We start from the raw sequence: 19,756 nt of genomic DNA on the forward strand, positions 1-19,756 counted from the left end.
TTCTTTAGGCTGTTTTTCCCTTTTGCTAGGTATTTTTCTGAACTTTTGTATGCTTTGCTGAGTTGTCTTGAAGGGAATATGGTGTTTGCCTTAAACATTTGATCTTAACCTAATAAATCTGATTTCCAGTTATGCAAACTACTTGGATTTCCTTTTCTGAAATTTATTTCATGTGTGTATGATAACTGAGTTAAAGGTCCTATTTGTTGACATTCATATAATTGGTTCGTTGTTGGAAGTTTCATTTTGTTTGGATGTTGATTCTATATCAGAAATTATGCTGAAAAATGATAAATTTGTTGCCTTTTTATCTCTGAATGATTATTATAAGCTTAGTTGTTAGATTTTTTTTAGAAGTTCATCAATTTCATATCTTTGTTGAATACAAATTGAAGTTGTAGTAACATGAGTTTTACTATAGTGTTTTGTACATAAGATATGTAGATTTGTGTTAGTTTGAGGATGTAAAAGTTGTTTGCTATTGATTACCTTGCTGTAGTTTGCAGATCTGACCATAATTGGTCATGTCTGTAAACATGGAGGCCCAAAAAATAACGTCCAGAAGCATCATTGGAGATTCAAATTGCCTCATATAGGATATATATTTACTAGGCTCTGATTAGGAATCATTTATTTTTATTTAATAATACATTGTAATGTTGTTATAACTATTTTTCCATCACTTGATATACAGATTATGAGTTCTATATAGGATTACTAATTGTATGAAACATGATGTAGTTATTTTTCTTGGTTCAATACGTAGAATGTGATTTTAATAAGGCTATTAGTTACGTTATGGACTGATTCATTATGGATATCGTAAATCGAGCTCATTTTTTGCTTAATAAGTCTTGGTTAAATAAATAAGGAGAATATGTTTGAGTTGTTGGATTTTATTGGGTAAACAATGCTAGTCGCAATAGGCAAAAGTAATTTTTATATATTATATTTGTTTTGCATTCATATATGTCAAACAATGATGTTAGAACAAGCATCTCTTTCCTCCAATTTGTTTAGTTAAGGATCAATTTAGAAATTTGTTTCCACGGACATCGCATCTTCATACAACTCTATCTCTATAGATTCATGACTTGGGTAAACAATGCTAGTCGCAATTGGCAAAAGTAATTTTTATATATCATGTTTGTTTCCATTCGTATATGTCAAACAGTGAAGGTAGAACAAGCATCTCTTTCCTCCAATCTGTTTAGCTAAAGATCAATTTAGAAATTTGTTTCCACGGACATCGCATCTTCATACAACTCTATCTCTATAGATTCATGACTTGGTAATAATCTCAAACTTAGAAGTAATTAATTCATAAACATCTGTAGTTGTTTTAGGTGCGCATTTGATTATTATAACTACGGGTACGGTTCTGTGACGAGGTTGTGATACCTAGTTTTAAATTAGATAAAATAGGAGCACCTTTAGTTTACCCTTTTAAATATATATATATATATATATATATATATATAAATCTTTTCTTAAAATAATTTCAGGTGTGTCATGCCAAACAAAACCTATAACACATGACCCTCACAAAATTAGATCAAGAACTAATCCTTATTTTTTAGAAAATAATTTGAGGTGTGTCATACGCAAACAAAATCCATAACCTATGGCCCTCACATAAATAAAAAATTTAGTATAGAAAATGCCTTGAACTTTCATAGTTTGCTTTAGGCGCGTTAATTAAATAATTGTCATAGCTACGGGTACGGTTCCCGTGACGTAGTTGTGACGCTTAATTACTAAAATTCGGGGGTATATTTATGTGACCCAACCACAATTTAATCTTTAATAATTTAAACATGTCGTAGATCGTGGGTACGGTTCCTGTGACACGATTTTCGATATGTAACAATAATTAATTAAAAGCAGTTATAAAGTTTAAAAACGGACAATAGGTTTAAAACGTGTAATAAAATAGATAATAGGCCAATTATTAATAGTTTAAGCGACCGTGCTTGAACCACGGAACCAGGGAATGCCTAACACCTTCTCCTAGGTTAACATAATTCCTTATCCAGAATTTCTGGATCGCAGACCTTTAAATAAAATCAAATCTCCTCGATTTGAGATTTTAAAAATAAACCGGTGATTTGGGACACCAAAATAAACTATTCCAAGTGGTGACTCTAAAAAATAAATAAAATAATTCATTTCGTATAATGTCACTTTAATTGAAAAAACTCTCTTATATACCCCACGAGTGAGTGGGTAAAAAGGAGGTGTGAACAATATGTATTTTACATAATAAAGCCTTTATAAGTAGAGATTGACACCTGAAGTCACAAAATTGCTCAAGGTGCCATGGTTAAACTGCTCAGCCCCACACGGAAGATGCATTATCGAACCTTATTAGATGCACAATCCAGTATATTACCGTTTGTCCCTAATTTGTTCGCTTTTCTTTCTTTTATTCCTGCTCCTTTAGTTAATTTCTTTTATCTGTTCATCTTTCTATTTCCTCTCCTTGTACAAGTTCATTTTTAATATTTATTGAAATATATTTTCCTCCCTTTTTGTTCTATATCTTCAATATTTTATTTAAATACGATTCTAGTTATTATCTCTTTTATCCATCTAATGACTAATGCTAGTTTTTTCTTGATTTTTAAATACTTTTAGAATGATCTAATCGATAGATCAAAGGGGGTATTTACTAATTTAAAATTTTTATTTTATGTTTTAATTACATTGTTCGATAGAATTAGAATCATGGGAATTAGATCGAATTGGACAAACTTATTCAGTTTAGTGATCACGTATTTATTTACGTACTCAAAGTAGATCGAACCAAGTCGAACCGAACCAAATTAATCCAAAATGGATTGAACTGACTAAATATACACCTTAATTTTAATCTACTTCACTAGCAATAAGTTTGCATTAAATACAGTGGCACCCGTAGTCATAAAATCCTGGATCCGCCTTGCGACTAGGTAAGCCTAACAAATTGCGGGAATATATCAAAAATGAAAGTAAAACTTGACAACTAACATGTAACAGTAGTGGATAAATAAATAACTAGTAAAAATGCATCTCGACATGCATAATAACCGATACTCAAGAAATACACAGTCTTCCCAAAACCCGGAACATCGTAAATCACAAGCTACAGAAGGAAACTGGTATCTCTATACACCAGAGTCTAATAAAAGAAGTATGGAGGTAAATGAAATAGGAGAGAATAGAGGGGGACTCCGAAGTCTGCGGACGCATCAGATGTACCTTGAAATCTCCATACATCAACAAGTACTCTCAGCGAATAGCGGGGCTGATAAGTAGTACCTAGATCTGCACATATTTCCTAGATCTGGACATAAAATATGTGCAGAAGAGTAGCATGAGTACACCACAACGGTTCCCAGTAAATGTCAAGCCTAACCTTGGTAGAATAGAGACGAGGTCAGGTCAAATCCACTTGGATATGATAATAAAACAGGAGAATATAATAGTATAATAATATACTGGAATTTAACAAAGGAAAACATAGCGATATAGCAATACAACACACAAGGATAAACAGTAGGGGATCTCCCGACATACCATCTCGTAGTCCCAAAATAAATATGGAGGGATAACTCTCGAGGTACCGCCTCGTAGTCTCAAAAGTAAATATACAAGGAGAACTCCCGAGGAATAGCTTCGTAGTCTCAAAAGTAAATGCGCAGAGAAAACTCCCGAGGAACCGCCTTGTAGTCTCAAAAAAAATATGCAGGAGAACTCCTTAGGAACCGCCTCTTAGTCTCAAAGGTAAACACATAGCTCACCGATAAATATCATAGTTAGCAACAAGAATTTTACAATTAAGACTGAAAGAACAAGGCAAAAAAGTAGGAAATCAACTAGGCATGCTTCAAAAAGTTCAAATAAGCAGTTAAAACATGTAGACATGCGATATTAGAACAAATATGATAACTACACATATTGGGATGACTCAATTAAGAATGAAAAACAGACTAATACTCATTTAAACGGTATAACTCAAATTTAAGAAAAACAAGTCGCTATTCAGTAAAATAAATCGGATTTTTCAATAATAGCCCGTGTACGTACTCATTACCTTACGTACACAACACTCACATATCAATCCTAAGGGGATTTTCCCTACACAAGGTTAGGCAAGCCATTTACCTCGACTCAAGCTCAATCAATCGGTAATAATTCCTTTTCCATGAATATCCGACTGCGAATGGTCCAAATCTAGCCAAAATCAATTACATATCATAAATATAACTATAAGAAACTAATCTAGTTAATGAAATCAAAGCTAAAGCGAGAAATTAAAAAATTGCCCCAAAAAGTCTCCCCGGGCCCAAATCTTGAAATCGGATAAAAGTTACATAATACAAATACTCATTCACCCATGAGTCTAACCATACAAGAATTTTGCAAATCCGACCTCAAATCGCTTTCCAAATCTCAAAAACTTAGTCTGGGAAGTTTCTATTGTATTTACCCAATTTCCAACTCAAACCTTTAATTAAAGGATGGAATAAACTATAGATTAATGAGATATAACCTTAAAAAAGTTAAGAATCATTGCCAACAAACTTCCTCTAAAAATCCCTTGAATTTTCGCTTCAAACCGAGCTCTCAAGCTACCAAGATCAAAATGGGAAATCAACTCTCGAAATCTTATTTTCTGCCTAGTAAACACGCTTCTACGAGCCTTCAACCACACATGTGGTACCACACCTGCGGGAAAACCATCGCAGGTGAGAAAATGACTTAAATGGCTAGGACTGCATCTGCGAGCTTTGGTCCACACCTGTGAGCTCGCTTCTGTGGCTTGACTTCCGCATCTGCGACCCTTGTCCAGGCCGCCATTACTGCTCCTGTGACTAACAATCCAAATCTGCAGATGCGCAGATGCGGCTTCCTTCTCGCACATGCGCTTACAGACCTTCATGACCAATAATGCACTTGCACCCTTCACTCCACACATGCGATCCCGCACCTATGATCTTCTCACCGCAGGTGCGAAAACACCAGAACTCAGATAGTTTCAGCAATTGCATAAGTCCAAAATTCAATCCGTTAAGCATCTGAAACACACCCGAGACTCCCGAGACCTCAACCAAACATACCAACTAGTCCCAAATGACCACACGTACTTCGACGAACCATAAATCACATAAAACAACGCTAAAAACATGAATCACCCTCCAATTCAAACTGAATGAACTTGAAACTTTAAATTTCTACAACTGATGCTGAAACCTATCAAACCAGGTCTGCTGACCATATATTTTGCACACAAGTCATATTCAACATTTCAGACCTATTTCAACTTCCGAAATTGAATTCCGATTCCAATATCAAAAAGTCCACTACCGGTCAAAATCACCAAAAATTTGACTTTCGCTAATTCAAGCCAAATCAGTTACATACATCAGAAACACAATCCAGACACTCCCCTAAGTCCAAAATCACCCAACGGAGCTAACAGAACCACCTGAACTCCATTCCGGAGTTTGTCTTCACATAGTTTTGACTACAATCAAAATCCTAAGACTTAAGCTTCTATTTTAGGGACTAAGTATCCCAAACCACTCCGAAATCTAAAACAAGACCTCCCGACAAGTCACATAAACAGAAAGGATATGGGGGAAGTAGTTAATAGGGGATCGGGGCTAATACTCTCAAAATGACCAGCCGAGTAGTTACATCCTCCCCCTTTTAAAATAATCGTTCGTCCTCGTCAAAAAGTACACTACCGGTCAAAATCTCCAAAAAATTGACTTTCGCCAATTCAAGCCAAAATCGTAAACACAATCTGGACACTTCTCTAAGTCCAAAATCACACAACGGAGCTAACAGAATCAACTGAACTCCATTCTGGAGTCGTCTTCTCACAGATTAGATTGCGATCAAAATCCTAAGACTTAAGCTTCTGTTTTAGGGAGTAAGGATCCCAAACCACTCCGAAACCAAAAACAAGACCCCCCTGGCAAGTCACATAAATAGAAAAGATATGGGAGAAGCAGTTAATAGGGGATCAGGGCTATTACTCTCAAATCGACCAGTCGGGTCGTTACATCCCCCCTCTTAAAATAATCGTTCGTCCTCAAACAAGCATAAAGACATACCTGAAGTGGTGAAAACATGAACACCATACAAATAGTGTCATAAAATCTTCAAGGCGTGAACAATAGATGCTAACTCAAGGTCGTGGACAAGGTAGATCTTTTCATGCACCTTCAGCTATCTGGACGCGTAGGCAATCACCCAACTGTCCTGCATCAACACCACACCAAGACCGATCTGCGATGCATCGCCATATACAGTATAAGACCCCAAACCTGTAGGCAATACCAATACTGGGGTTGTAGTCAAAGCTGTCTTGAGCTTCCAAAAGCTCTCCTCACACTCCTCTGTCCACCTAAACGGAGCACCCTTCTGGGTCAGCCTAGTCATATGTGCTGCAATAGATGAGAAACCCTCTACAAATCAATGGTAATACCCCGCCAAACCAAGAAAACTCCGGATCTTCGTAGCTGATGATGGTTTAGGCTAACTCTGCATTGCTTCCATCTTCTGTGGATCCACCTGGATCCCATCACTCAATAATACATGACCCAAGAATGCCATTGATTCTAGCCAGAACTCACACTTCGAAAATTTTGCATATAACTTGTTTTCTCTCAAGGTATGAAGCGTAGTCCTCAAGTGTTGCTCATGATCCTCCCGAGTCCGAGACTACACAAGAATATAGTCAATAAATACAATGACGAATGAGTCAAGATAAGGATGGAACACACTGTGCATCAAGTGAATAAAAGTTGTTAGGACATTGGTCAGCCCAAAAGACATCACAAGAAATTTATAGTGACCATACCGAGACTTGAAAGCAGTCTTCAGGATATCTGGCTCCCGAATATTCAACTGATGATAGCCTGAATATAAGTCTATTTTGGAAAACACCCTGGCACCCTGTAATTGATCAAATAAGTCATCAATATGAGGTAATAGATACCTGTTCTTCATTGTGACTTTGTTCAACTAGCGGTAATCAATACACATCTGTATAGAACCATCCATCTTCTTCACAAAATAAGATAGGAGAACCCAAGGTGACATACTGATCCGAATGAAGCCCTTATCAAGAAACTCCTATAACTACTCCTTCAAATCCTTCAATTCATGAGGACCATACGATATAGAGGAATAGAGATGGGTTGAGTTTCCGGCAATAAATCAATGCCAAAATCAATATCTCTGTCGACCGACATGCTCGGAAGATCAGCTGGAAACACATTTAGAAAGTCCCTCACCACTGGAACTAACTAAACTCTAGCGGTATCAATACTGACATCTCTCACATAAGCTATATACACGTCGCATCCCTTCTTAACTATTCGTTGAGCTTTAAGAAATGAAATAACTCGGCTAGGAGTATACTCTAAGGTACATCTCCACTCTAATCGCGGTAAACCTAGCATAGCCGGTGTCACGGTCTTAATGTGAAAATCAAGAATAGCATAATAGGGTGACTGTCACGCCCCCCTTTTTTCCCTCCACGGGGAGAGGTCCGGGTTTCGATATTCCATGGGGTGTGATAACTCATTTCCTTTTGGGAATTGGGTATTTGAAGAGTCGCCACCTAACGGATTACGACACGTTAGGGCACCTAGAGTGATTAACTCTTGCATTGGTTTGCATTACCAGATATTTAGGGTAAGGGCTCGAAATAACCTCAAGGGGAAGGTGTTAGGCACCCCTCTTGGTCCACATGTGGGTCTCGTCCGTACATATATTCACAAATTAGTCCATTATAAATAAAAAATTGAATCAAATAGGTTGCAAGTAAAGTACGTTGGATAACTCAAATAATAAGATAAAGACTTTTTGAACAAGTCCAGTTTGCATTACCAGACTTCTTTTAAACAGAAAAAGGAATTTTGGAAAAGGAGGAGTCCTAGGTTGGTTAGCCTATATGATCACCCTCCACAACTTCCGGTAAGCACTCCTCGATAAGAGGCTACACGTGACATTAGCGCGTAGTCATCATATCCTATATCTACCCTTCCCATCCCCTTAGTGGTCATTTAAAGCAAGTGTTTGGTCAGCGACCTTTATTACGTGCTGTTACCCGTCCCTTCTTAATGGTCCAGGAGGGATTTAGGACCTCTACCTATAGGTGGTTCTAGACAGACCCTAAGGTTTTAAAGGTGAAAATACTAAGGTGACAGGCAAGAACAATTAGGACTCTTAGCATATAAGAACAAAAGGGAGCAATTAGAGGCTCAAAGTTTCCTCCTCAAATAAGGCACATAAACAGAATGACTCAAGCACAAATAAGGCCTTTTGTTAAACAGTATCCTAAGATATAATGTCTACGTGAATGTACAGAAAACATACAATTGGTTTTATAAACTCAGAAGTAATGACCCTATCAGTGGCCTACTAATTTTAAAGCTTGCTTAAACCAGAACAACATTAAGTCACGGAAACAGTTTCAGAATTGCAAGTTTTTAAAACACCCTACAGGCTTGCCTATATGCAGAATACTGATGACTACATTTTATATAGTGAAACGATACAGGTTTTGAAACGGACTCTTTGATCCCTATAGGCATGCTGTCTAATAATAGATTAAGGCAGTTTTAAAGAACTTGTTTCAAGGAAATATAAACCACTCAATTAAATCAGTTTAGAAGTGAGCTAATCGTTAACCGGATTAATTTGTTTAAAACCAAACTAGTTTAGATCTATAGGCAGAATTTGATGTTGTTCCCTATAGGCATGATATCTAATTTAATACTAATTTTAAATACTTGCAGGCATGATGACACATGGAAACATACATAAACACTTGTTATAACAGAAGTCGGATTTGGATTATATCCTATAGGCATGGCATCTACTTGTGAAACTAATTTAAGACCCATTAAATATGATTTCTAATATGGAATCAATTGAGACCTGTAAGCATGATTTCTAACATAACAAGGTACAAAAGTTCTATAGTTATGGTTTCTACTTATAAAGGCAAACACAACAAATTATAAAGTCCTATAGGCATGGTTCCTGCCCGTATTACCCACAAACATGTAGCTACCAACCCTTTTCAATAATTACCCCAATATTCGTTTACAAGTTATTATAGACCATATGAACGAATTACATAAGTAAATAAGAAAATAAGAAGTTATTCTATAGAGAGCCTACAGATAGTCCCAAGTTTCCAAAGCTTCCAATAGCCTCAAATGCCTCAAATCCATAGACAATGTCATAGTCTAGGTGCATCAAAGTTCCCTAAGGATCTCAAGGATCCCGGGCAGTGCTTACAGCTAGACTTGGTAACCAACATGAGTAAGTATAGTGTGGAAGGGCCAACCTCAGAATGCCAGAGTTAAGAGAGTTATCAAGAGGATCCCAAGGCAGTACACATACTGGAGGGGGCATAACTTATTGACTTAGGAGTAGAGTGAAAGTGCTTGACACAAGTTGAAAGGTTTTAATGGGAAATCTGTATTAAAAGGAAGTTTGTTTGAAATAATTTAGTAAAACAACAGAGACAGTTTGAAAAGTGAGTGGACTAGTAAACTACAGTCCAAACACAACACCCTTAAGACAGGTTCATACACAACCAGGAGTCATAGAACCTAAGCAAGTTCAGTAGTCACAAACAGGGGTCAAGGGATTTAGAGATAAATGAGACACATGATTGTACGCACATAAGAAGAAAAGGTCTTAGGAAATGGAAAAGATATTGTCAGACACAACTAACCAAGCATAGTCATAGAACCAGACATACGGAACAAACTTACATACATGGGTGATCGGGGTTTGGGGATACATGGAGCACAAGATGGTAAACACATAACAGGTAGAGATAATTGGTACAAACATGTTCAGAAACAACATAGAGGGGGTAATATACTGATCCTATGTAAGGGGAGTACATAACGTGCTAATAATGTAAACATATCAACTACAAGTTTCACAGCAAAACCATAAATTGAAGCAAACTAGAAATATGATGAACTGAAGCAATAAAAGAACCATATTATTGTTGGAACTTGAATTGAAACTAGAACATACCAATAAAGAAAATAGTAAGCAAAGTGAAGGAGCAGGAGAACACAATGCTTAGCTTTGGCTTGCAGCCGGCTAACTTAGAATAGTAGCAAGTAGCACAAAAAGGAGAGCAGAAGGTTTAAGTGTGTGAGAGAGAGCTTTTGAACCAAGAGTGTTCCTCTGTTGTGTTAATGAAAAAGTGTATATATATTATTACACACCATATGAAAGAATTACATGAGTAAATAAAAAAATAAGAAGTTATTCTATAGGGAGCCTACAGATAGGCCCAATTTTCCAAAGCCTCCAATAGCCTCAAATGTCTCAAATCCATAGACAATGTCATAGTCTAGGTGCATCAAAGTTCCATAAGGATCTCAAGGATCCCGGGTAGTGCTTACACCTAGACTTGGTAACCAAAATGAGTAAGTGCAGTGTGGAAGGGCCAGCCTCAGTATGCCAAAGTTCAGAGGGTTCTCAAGAGGATCCCAAGGTAGTACACATACTGGAGGGGGCAAAACTTATTGACTTAGGAGTAGAGTGAAAGTGCTTGACACAAATTGAAAGGTTTTAATGGGAAAACTGTATTAAAAGGAAATTTGTTTGAAATAATTTAGTAAAACAACAGAGACATTTTGAAAAGAGATTGGAGTAGTAAACAACAGTCCAAATACAATACCCTTAAGATCGGTTCATACACAGCCAGGAGTCACAGAACCAAAGCAAGTTCAGTAGTCACAAACATGGGTCAAAGGATTTGGAGATACATGGGACACATGATTGTACACACATAACAAGCAAAGGTCTTAGGAATTGGTAAAGACTTGTCAGACACAACTAACCCAACATAGTCACAGAACCAGACATAAGGAACAAACTTACATACAAGGGTGATAGGGATTTGGGGATATATGTAGCACATCATGGTAAATACATAACAAGTAGAGATAATTGGTCTGACATGTTCTGAAACAACACAAAGGGGGCAATATACTGATCCTAAGAAAGGGGAGTACATAACATGCTAATAATGTAAACATATCAACTAAACGTTTCACAGCAAAACCATAAATAGAAGCAAACGATAAACAGGATGAACTAAAGCAATAAAATAACCATATTGTTGTTGGAACTTGAATTGAAACTAGAACATACCAGTAAAGAAGACAGTAAGCAAAGTGAAGGAGCAGGAGAACACAATGGTTAGCCTTGGCTTGCAGCCGGCTAACTTAGAATACTAACAAGTAGCACAAAAAGGAGAGCAAAAAGTTTAAGTGAGAAAGAAAGCTTTTGAACCAAAAGTGTTCCTCTGTTGTGTTAATGAAAGAATGTGTATATATAGTAGTTCAAAAATAAGGTAAAAATAAGGTAAGAATCATAGTAGTAGTAATTATGCAACTCAGGATCCATTAGAGCAAAATCAGGACCAGTACTCCCTTAAGTTAAGGGAATCAATTCAAACGGCAGGAACAAGTAGCATATAAGAAAAGAAATCAGTGTATGACTAATAAGGAAAAAATCAAATTTAGTAAGTATAGGGTAAACAATTAGGGCTAAATTTAGAATACTCTTAATTAAGGAAATAATCGATAAGAATAAAGTACCACAGTAGACAAGGTAGGCGAATTAGTTAATTTGAGTGGAAGAGGTAGAAATTGAGTGTTTAAAGGAGGGTCTTTCAATCAAACCATAAAATAGGAAACCCAGAATCAATCAAGAGGAAGTTATGATTCAGTATTTAGCATATAAATAGAGTAAGAATAACCAGACATAGCAAACATGCAGGATAAACAGTATCGATAGAAAGAAGCAAGTTTGAACAATCAAGATGAACATAATCACATGGAGGTGACATAAGTTAGGCTAAAACTCAGTAAGACATATTTGAGGCAAGGTAATCACAAAAACTTAAACAAGAATCGAGTAATCATGCTAACACACAGAACCAAACAAAGAAATCTCAGAAATTTAGGGCTTTTAACATAGGCGGGTTGAAAAGGTAGTAAACATAGAATCAGTCAAAATATGCAAGAGATGGAAGTTTAAACATAAAGAATCAGTTTAAATAATGTTTTAAAAGAGTTCTGAAATCCTAATTTTAAAAGAAGACGAAAACACTTTGAAATTGATGATTCTTGTAAAAGAGTTCAAGAGCAGTGTAAAATACTAAAGAAATCAACTCGAATCGTCCTAGATCTGCACAGATCTAGGAGATACAAGAAGAAATTAGGGTTTAATAATAAATCCATATAGAGATGCAAGAACCTGTATAGAATCCCAAGGAACGTATCAAATACAACGTGATTTTACTTGAAATCACACCGGAGTGGCCAAGAACAGGCAAGTAGAAAACCCTGGATGAAAGTCGGCGTGGCCCAGGGCCCTTGAAGCCTTATAGAAGGCAAATATAGCATTAGAAGAGCCATTGGAGTCTTAGGAGTTGAATGGAGATCGTCAGAGAAGACCAGAGAAGAAGGTCGGCGGTTGAAGGAGCTAGGGTTAGGTTGGGGGGTTGAGAGAGGAGATGAGATGAGAGAATACAGAGGCGGCAGATTTGGAAAATGAGATAGGGTTAGGGGGTCTTTTGGAATTAAAATGGTAAGAACGGATGAGGGTCATTGATCTTTTGGATCAACGGACACGATTTGACGGGTCTTGGGCCGGGTAGGCAGGTTCGGGATTTGGGTCGGTTGTTTTTTATCAGAAACTGGGCTTGGGTTGGATTTAAATTGGGCCACAAATGAAATGTAAATCTGGCTATATTTTATAAAGCCAATTTTCCCTATATAATTTATAATAAATGATAAATAATTTCTTAAAAATAATTTTGTGTACTAAAATGACTTAAATATATATTTAACATTTTTAAAATATAGTAGATCAATTTCACGCATATAAATATAATTATATATTAATGGGGCTAATATTGCAATTATATGTAATTTAGCTTTAAAAATACAAAATGCAATTATAAAAATGCATAAAAATAGTTTAACCATATGTTGGCATAAATATAGAAATTAAATGACTAAATTACCACAACAATAATTTGGGGGATAATTATTAGGGATTTTATGAATAAAAGGGAAGGAAATAAATCAGTTTTAATCCTTAAAATTATGGAAAAAATTATAAAAACATATGTATACTTATATATGTATATATATGTTATTTTGATGATATTTATGCATATATAAAAATATAGGGAAAAATTGGATATCAACAGCTGCCCCTCTTTACCCGGGAAGGATGAAAGAGTTTTCGGGTAAGGAAATGATAGCCAATTTTGACGGGACGGGATACTTTGAAAGATAGATGCTGAACTATGGTATTCGAGTTGCCTACATATCCCTAATTTTACAAGAATCATGCCATGTGTAGTTCTGGATTCATCCGCGGAGTATGCCGATGGAAGTACTGCAAGAACAGACACTCGATGCAGAAGCGGCTACGGCGAGAGGTTAAAGCTCGGTACGGTTGGAGGGAACTGGAGCGAGATTTCTCCTGCTAGGATAGTGGTTTCTTACTGGTTTCCTGCAGATAAAAGATGCCACAAACATGTATTTGCAAAAAACTAAACATGATGCAAATTCTCTTTGGACCATGAAGGTTGTCTTCGGGCGATTAAAGATGACGTCCTTGGACTATGAATTCAGGGCCATGAATTTTTTAATGAGGAATTTACAGGCCATGGAATATTGTTCTCGGGCCATGAAGATGGTGCCTACGAACCATGACGCCTTTGAATAATGATGTGCAAATTTGAGAGATCCCCAGTCCATGACATGCTGTCTTCCGGCTATGAGGATGTTGCCTTTAGACTATGATGCCATCAAATAGATTGGCAATATTTTAGCCCATGTTGTGCAATAGTCATGATGTTATCAAGACAATGATTAGTCTTGTGAAATAGAGGGCAGAGCTTAGCACGATTGGAAAGCAAATAGATTGTAATAGAGCAATATCTGTGCAAAAGGGACAGTGCTTAGTCCCATGCGAATGTGGAGGCAAGGATTAGACTCATGCAGGTATAGATGCAATGATTAGCCTCATGCAAGTAGGGAGGCAATGATTAGCCTCATCTAGGTGGGGAGTCAAGGATTAGACTCATGCAAATAGGGAGGCAGGGATTAGCCTCATGCAAATATGGAGTCAGGGATTAGACTCATGCAAATAGGGAGGCAAGGATTAGCCTCATGCAAGTAGGGAGTCAAGGATTAGCCTCATGCAGATAGGGAGTCAAGGATTATACTCATGCAAGTGGGGAGTCAAGGATTAGACTCATGCAGATAAGGAGTCAAGGATTAGACTTATGCAAGTGGGGAGCCAAAGATTAGACTCATGCAAATGGGGAGGCAAGGATTAGCCTCATGCATGTAGGGAGTAACGGATTAGACTCATGCAGATAGGGAGGCAAGGATTAGCCTCATACAGATGTGGAGGTAGGGATTAGCTTCATGGAGTGAAGGATTAGACTCATACAAAAAGGGAGTCAGGGATTAGACTCATGCATGTATGGAGGCAAGGATTAGCCTCATGCAGATAGAGAGTCAGGGATTAGACTCATGCAAGTATGGAGGCAGATATTAGCCTCATGGAGTCAATTATTAGACTCATGCAAATATGGAGGCAGAGATTAGCCTCATGCAAATAGAGAGGTAGGGATTAGCCTCATGCAAATATGGAGGCAGGGATCAGCCGCATACGAATAGGGAGGCAAGGACTAGCCTCATACAGATGGAGAGACAAGGATTAACCTCATGCAAGTGGGGAGTCAAGGATTAGACTCATGCAAGATAGGGATGAAGGGATTAGCCTTATGCAGATGGGGATGTAGGGATTAGCCTCATGCATATGTGGAGGCAGGGATTAGCCTCATGCAGATGTGGAGGCATGGATTAGCCTCATGTAGGCAGGGAGGCAAGGATTAGCCTCATGCAGATGAAGAGGCAAGGATTAGCCTCATGCAAACGGGGAGTCAAGGATTAGACACATGAAAGTGGGGAGTCAAGGATTAGACTCATGCAAATAGGGAGACAAGGATTAGCCTCATGCAAATATGGAGTTAGGGATTAGACTCATGCAAATAGGGAGGCGGGGATTAGCCTCATGCAAGTAGGGAGGCAAGGATTAGCCTCATGCAAGTATGGATGCAGGAATTAGACTCATGCAAGTATGGAGGCAAGGATTAGCCTCATGCAAATGTGGGGGATAGGGATTAGTCCCATCCAACGAGCAAATAACAGATAAGAGTAGTGTATTTCTTAGCTGGAGATGTATTCGATGTCTGATGGCCTGATTGATAATGAATTGTATTTGTGTATACGTGTTTTGCGAGTTCTATCATTACGTCAAATGTTCCTGCGTTCAAAGAAAAATTGTAAGTTCTGTTAGGGGAGGTTGGTTCTTGCTTTGTCTGTCGGCCTTGCTTTGCTCCGTTCCGAAAGCCCTTCGAGTTCCCCCGGGTGACACCTGACTGTTATGGAAGTAGAGTTTTCGAAAATATGCAATATTTGAAAAAAATAGAGTTGTTTTAGAAACGTATTAATATATTAAGTAATTTTTAATGAACTAGTGACTGTAACACATCTCGAAGGCATTGCAACTCTCTCATATTGGAATTTTAAGGGTCCTCCTCAAAATTTTGCCTCAGTTTAGTAGATGATCTTTGACAGTTTCCGGATGATGGACCCTGCTGAACCTCCTCCAGAATTTTGAGAATCCTTCTCAAAATTTTGCCCCAATTCTTAACTTATTACTGACTTCCTGGCATGAGATGGCACTGGCTGGACTTGCTCTTGAGTTTTGAGGGTCCTCCTCAAAATTCTGCCCCAGTTTCTGCTCTTGGGGGAAACAAAAATTTTATTATGATATAACTGAACCCATAAGGCTGCCTATGTATCCCCTATTAAATGAGAATCAGGTCAAGCATAGTTTAATTACATTAAATGAGGAAGAAGTTATTTGACAATCTCCGGAGCGTGTGTTTCTGAGTGTGATTTGCATGCTTTGGTTATTCTCCTTTTGATAAGTATTCTTTGATGTCATGGAACCAAGGCTTTCCCTATGTTTCTTCCTCGACATGAGCACAATATGTCGGCTTATTATGGATCCTCACTAGACTGGGATCAATTTAGTTCTTATCTGGATGTTGTATCATGGATGACAAAGTGGCCAATGCGTCGGCAAACTCGTTCTAAATTCTGGGCACATGTTGGAATTCTATCTTTGTAAACCTCTTTCTCAATTCCTGCACATGGTTCAGATATGGCACTGTCTTGGAATTATTGGTGTCCCACTCTCCTTGCACCTGGTGCACAAGCAAATCTGAATCACCGATTACCAGCAACTCCTGAACGTTTATGTCGACTGCCATGTTGAGCCCTAGTATGCAGGCTTCATACTCTGTCATGTTGTTGGCGTAGGGAAATCTAAGTTTAGCATATACCGGATAATACTGACCCATTTCTAATACCAAAACTGCTTCAATGCCCACCCCTTTGAAATTTGCTTCTCAGTTAAAGAATATCCTCCAACCATCATATGCTTCGGTAATATCATCTCCTAAGAATGATACTTCTTTATCAAGAAAATACATTTTCAAGGGTTCGAATTCTCCTCCCACCGAATTTTCAGTAAGGTGATCTGCCAATGCTTGTCCCTTGACCGCCTTCTGAGTTACATAGATGATATCGAACTCACTTAGTAGTATTTGCCACTTAGCCAACTTCTAGCAGGCATGGGTTTCTAAAATATGTACTTTAGAGGATCCATCTTAGATATGAGGTATGTAGTGTAGGGACAGAAGTAATGCCTCAATTTCTGGGTTGTCCAGGTCATAGCGCAACAATTGCGTTCAAGCAGAGAATACTGTGCTTCATAAGGTGTGAACTTCTTACTCAAGTAATATATGGCTTGCTCCTTTCTTCTTGTCTCATCATGTTGTCCCAAAACACATCCGAAGGCTCCATCAAATACAGTTAGATAAAGTAGCAAAGGTCATCCTCGTTCTAGTGGGAACAGAACTGGTAGTGTGGACAGGTACTCCTTGATCTTGTCAAAAGCTTTCTGGCAATCCTCAGTCCAGCTCATTTTGGCATAGTTTCTTAGCACCTTAAGATGGTTTCACATATGACCGTGGACTGTGCTATGAAGCGACTGATGTAGTTGATACGCCCTAGGAAGCTCATCATATCCTTTTTGCTCTTAATTGGTGGTAACTCCTGAATAGCTTTGACTTTAGTCGGATCCAGTTCGATCCCTCGACGACTGACAATGAATCCCAATAACTTTCCTGCGGGAACCCTGAATGCACACTTTGCGGGGTTCAATTTCAAATTGTACCTCCTGAGCCTGTCAAAGAACTTTCTCAAGTCCGCTATGTGATTTGAGGCCCTCTTGGTTTTCATAATGACATCGTCCACATACACCTCTATTTCTTTGTGTATCATATCATGGAATATGGTTGTCATGGATCTCATGTAATTGGCCCCAACATTCTTCAAACCGAATGGCATCATCTTGTAATAATATACACCTTATGGTGTAATAAAAGTTGTTTTCTCTATATCTTCTTCATCCATCCAATTCTAGTGATAACCCGCAAAGAAATCTACAAAGGATTGGAGGCTTATACTTGGCGCAATTATCGATGAGGATATGTATATTCAGCAGTGGGAAGTCATCCTTGGGACTTGCTCTGTTTAAATCCGATAATCAACACATACCCTGACCTTCCCATCTTTCTTTGGAACTGGCATAATGTTAGCTAACTAGGTTGGGTACTCAACCTCATTAAGAACTTTGGCTTTGATCTACTTGGTAACTTCCTCATTGATTTTCAAGCTCATAACTGGTTTAAATTTTTTGAGTTTTTGTTTAACTGGCGGGCACATGATATTAGTAGGCAACTTGTGAGCCAATATAGAAGTGCTCAAACCGGTCATGTCATCATATGACCATGCGAAAATTTCCTCATAGTCTATTAGGAATCGAATGTACTCTTCCTTTTCTATTGGCGACAAGTAAATGCTGATGCGGGTTTCTTTGACAGTCTCGGCATCTCCCAAATTTACTGCTTCTGTTTCATCCAGGTTGGACTTAGACTTATTCTCAAAATTTTTAACCTCCCTGACAATTTCCTCGGGTATCTCATCTTCTTCCTCTAGGTCACTATTCTCATGTTGCGTTGCCTCATTACATGTCACAATCACTGGTTCATCAATAAAAGTAATAATAACACTATGGAAAGAAAAAGTGTAAAGATTGTAGTGAATAATAAAGAGTAAATGCATTTGATTAAAAAATTGAAAGAGATTGTTCAGATAAAGCACGGCTCGATTAATCGCGCATTTATTTTGAAACAAGTAAAGATTAAAATGAAACTACAGGAAATTTTAAATGCCTAAAATGGCTATAAAAGTAAATCCTGCCAAGCTCCCCAGGGACTCGGCAGGCTCGGGATGGTGTGACGGTCCAGTTTCTGAGAACAACTCCCTCTGCCACAGTCTGAATAGTGAGGCCTTCTTCCTCCTTCTCCTTAATTATGCCACATCAGTCCATGTCCTCATTTTTCAAGAACAAATTCTTCAACCCAGCTATTGCTTCTTCTTCCGTAGTCCCCCATATTGTTTTTGCCTGATGGAAAGCTTGTTCCAAACGTGGTACTAGTTGCTCAAGAGGGTAATATGGTCTACGACATAGAGGCTACCAATCCCTGTACTCTTTCCATGTGTACTGGTATCCAAACCCAAAAGTGGTACCATGATTTTTCAGCTGTATTGGCTTGGTGATACCTTGGAGGTTCTTTCCCAATCATTTGGCGGGTGCATATCCGGACCATGCTAGTATGCTTTCTATCTTGTTACTTCACCACTAATCCTTCTCGACGGCATTGATCTGTTCGATGTGATAATAGGTTTCCCTTCCTAACCTTCTTCTATGTCCAATGGTCGGGATGGTTTGACTAGTGTAGATGGGGTTACTTCCATTTCCGTGAATGATTACTTCCTGCAGTTCTATTCAAACTTCATGGCTTGATGTAGTGTGGAAGGCACGACTCTAGAAGCATGGATCCATGGTCGGCCCAACAGAAAATTATATGAGGCTAGTATGTCAAGCATATGAAATTCAACGTTGAACCAAGTTGACCCCATCTGTAAACAAAAGTTGATTTCCCCGATAGTGCCCCTCTAAGACCCATTAAAAGCCTTCACATTCATGCTTCTTGACCGTATTTCATGCAAACCTTTGTCCAACCTTTTCAGGGTGTCCAACAGATAAATATTTAGGCTCGAACCTCTATCAACCAAGACCTTGACAATGAACTTGTCTTCAAATTGTACCGTGATATACAATGCTCGATTGTGATTCAAACATTCGGGCGGTAGCTTATCTTAGTGGAGGATAATCTTATGGCTCTCCAGCACTTGACCGACCGTGTTGGCCATTTCTCCACCAGTGGTGTTATTGGGTACATAAGCCTAGCTCAATACTTTCATCAAGGCATTCTTGTGTGCCTCTGAATTCTGCAACAGTGACAGGATAGTTATCTGAGCATGGACTTTTTTCAAATGGTCAACAACAGAGTATTCATTTGCCTGCACTTTCCTCCACAGGTCATCTGGCCCAGTCTCAATGATAGGCTGCCTAGTAGTAGCCTCCGTACTCAAACCTCTCAGGTGTTCAGGTGTATAGACTCTTCCAGTTCTAGTTATCC

Source organism: Nicotiana sylvestris, chromosome 9 (genome assembly GCF_000393655.2).
Source record: "Nicotiana sylvestris chromosome 9, ASM39365v2, whole genome shotgun sequence".
Classification (NCBI taxonomy): domain Eukaryota; kingdom Viridiplantae; phylum Streptophyta; class Magnoliopsida; order Solanales; family Solanaceae; genus Nicotiana; species Nicotiana sylvestris.